The 3,068-nt window shown below is 36.4% G+C and overlaps 1 pseudogene; it reads right to left on the bottom strand.

Annotated features, from left to right (window-relative positions):
* Positions 1 to 2,599, bottom strand: LOC117149948 (annotated as a pseudogene).
* Between the last annotated feature and the right edge of the window lie 469 nt (positions 2,600 to 3,068).

Below are 3,068 nucleotides of genomic sequence, written 5' to 3' on the forward strand. Positions count from 1 at the left end.
TTAAATAAAATCGTATACTCCAATCGCTCTGAAGGCTGTTTCCAATGATGCTTGTACAATACAATTGGTTACATAACAGCTAAAGCATAGTCGAAGTACTACATCGATGTCATTATATTTTTTTGGACTAGGATCGCATGCCATGGTTCTGTGCGTCCGAAAAATAGTACTACAAATGTTATAGCAATAAAAAAGTTTTGCTATAAAAATGCAACTTCTTTCCCATTTGCAAAAGGCCAGTCTCTCTGTTCCAAAACGCCATGGTCCAATAATTGGTTGAAATAAGTACCAGTTTCCCATGAAATTTTCCATAGCGTGTAAGAACCGAAGCTTACCGGAATGAATTTTTCCATTATCGGTATTTATCAGAGAAAATGCGTTTGCCGTTTTATAAACAGTTAACACTTTATAACATTGAATCCACTGCTGAATTGAAAATAACTGGCCCTCATTAGTATTCATATCGCATAGAACAAGATTTCTACAAAAAAAATGTGGATAAACTCCGGAATTATCGTGCCACATAGCAATTCCAGTTGGTATACTGAAATGTATATTTTGTAGTCGGAAAGATATTGTACTATTTCTTTTGAATGTTTTAAAAACTGGGTCTTGATATACTATTATGTCCCGTGTTTTGGTTGGAAAATTTGAAGGCAAATATAATATTTGCTGATGTACCAGCGTTATATCTTCCTCCGAAAGTACACATTAAAACAAGATCACCTCGGTAGCATTTTCCTCCTATTGGATATAGTTCAGTATATAAGTTATTATCCCAATCAGAAACGGATTGCATGCTATAAAATATATATATTATTACAAATGAAGCTAAAGAGAAAAAGAATATTATTATTTGATAACTTTGGCCCACTATAGGCCGTTCCAGGTGACATTTTAAATTCATTGGGACTACAATTATTGGCATACCATCTGCATCAAAGTCACTAATATAATTACAACGACAATGTATTCCAAAGTATATACTTTTGTTAATTCAGGCATGCAAGCAAAGTTTTGCCATCTCGGTTCGGGTCGAGCATAGTTCCAAATTCGACAACTACGTATGTCAGTGGTGAAGGCAAAAAAAGCTCCAGAATGGAAAAAGTTATTCCACGGTTCAGATATATTAGCAGCGCGAAGATAAATATAAACAGGCTGAGATTTATATCGCAGCGATTCCTTAATAACAAAGTGGTTGATTGTAGGACTCCAGCTCTCACTAGACAAGTAGAGCTTTCTCTTTCCATTTCATTTAATTCTGGTATATTAGTCATCCGTATTAGCACGCAATAATCTATATCCGCTTGAGTAAAAGTAACTCCGAGAACTGAATGACCAAATAGTTCAGTTCGATACATACGAACTTCTAAAGGAGTATACACACAATCATGAATGACATTTTCGATATCTTCCTCAGGGTCATCAAAGTCTATACCACGATTAAGATCTGTCGTGACGGCTCATTTATTGAATCACCTTCCGAAAAATTCATTTTCAATTTTGAAATATATTGAAATGGTTCGACAACCTCTTGAGATTTTTTCCAAATATTATTTATTGTATATGCATTAACTACGAGTACTTGAGTGTGGGACTCCTGCTCAGGATACCACCAGTATTGACTTTGCTTGTGACTTCGTATAGAAATTAGCACTTCGTCAGTTCGAAGTCGTCGTTTTTAATTCATCAAGAAGTTTGTCAGTAAAAATAAGAGTATGCATAGAATCCGCGGATTGAAATTCTATGCTTCTATCTTGGTCTAAGTCAAAACTTTCCATACGCATACTAAAAGTAGATCGCTCTATTAGTTTTGGACCTTCCTCAGGATGAAGACGGCGTGCTGTGCCCATTCCATATAAAATAGGCAGCTGCTTAACTTCCAATGAGCATGTAACCAGTTATTAATATGCTCTAAACCTTGAGGTCTTAGAACAGACATTTGCTCAAGCCTATTTCTGAAGTTATCAATGTTTAGGCAAGATTCAGATTCTGCACGACATTGAGATTTCGGTATGTACTCCCACTCTGTATTCAATTTGTTAAGAAATATCGCACAGTTCATTCACCATCGTTTCATAATAAATATCCATTAAAGTATTAAGTTTCATTACTATTAATTATTAACCTAAAGGTGGAGGAAATTAATTGTAGCATTCTTGCAACTACATTAACTTCCATGTCATCAAGTGGTTCCAAGGACAAAACAACCCTCTTTGTAAGGCGAACGAGGTGAGCGAGCTGGACTGTTGTTTGTGGTTCATAAACGTAAATTGTATCAATGAAGTTAAGAAGCCGTCCTTTTGACTTTATTAGCTTCGCTACTTGATATAATAATAAAAAAGCCTTTTGCCAATCTGCATATTCAAGCCAATGACGTGCCAGAGATAGGGCCTCTTTTACAGTGTTATCTGAATCATCCATTTCCAATCGACGTACCTCTACAGTTACTGTAACGTCGTCACATACAAAAAAATGATCGCATATCTATAAAAAAGTGTACGAAGAATTTTAAAATCTTGTTTAGAAACATATCATTTCGTTGAATTCAGTTAAGAGGAGCTAGAAGCTACGCACAGATGCCTACCTGCTGACACATAAGAGGATCTGCAGAACTACAGTTTATAGAAACACTTTTTGCGAGCAAATAATAAAACTGAAGTAATAGGAAAAATTTTTGCACACGATCTTTTTGGTTGCTATAAAGCTGGATCTATTGAATTTTGGTTCCAAAGCTGTCGCTGTCGAGCACACGTGCTGTAACACACTATCGATTTCTTCTCCCTACGAAATAATAAATAATAAATAAGTTCTGAATGTTTGCCTTTTCCGGAAGATATTAGGCATATCAACAGCTCTTGATGCGGTCTTCGGCGTTCTTTGCCGTCTACTGTTCAGCGTCGTTCCCTCGTCACCGTTCGTCTTCCTTGATATTCCGAAACGTACCGGCGCAGTCGTAGCTCCAAAACAGTAGTTAGAACACGCGCACAAGTAAGTCGAATAAGAATCAATACGAGAATCAGTTGGTGTCCTGCGATATAATCGTCCTAACAGACCCCGTTTTCATA

This window comes from Drosophila mauritiana, unplaced genomic scaffold, assembly GCF_004382145.1.
Source record: "Drosophila mauritiana strain mau12 unplaced genomic scaffold, ASM438214v1 Y_02, whole genome shotgun sequence".
In the NCBI taxonomy this organism is placed as follows: domain Eukaryota; kingdom Metazoa; phylum Arthropoda; class Insecta; order Diptera; family Drosophilidae; genus Drosophila; species Drosophila mauritiana.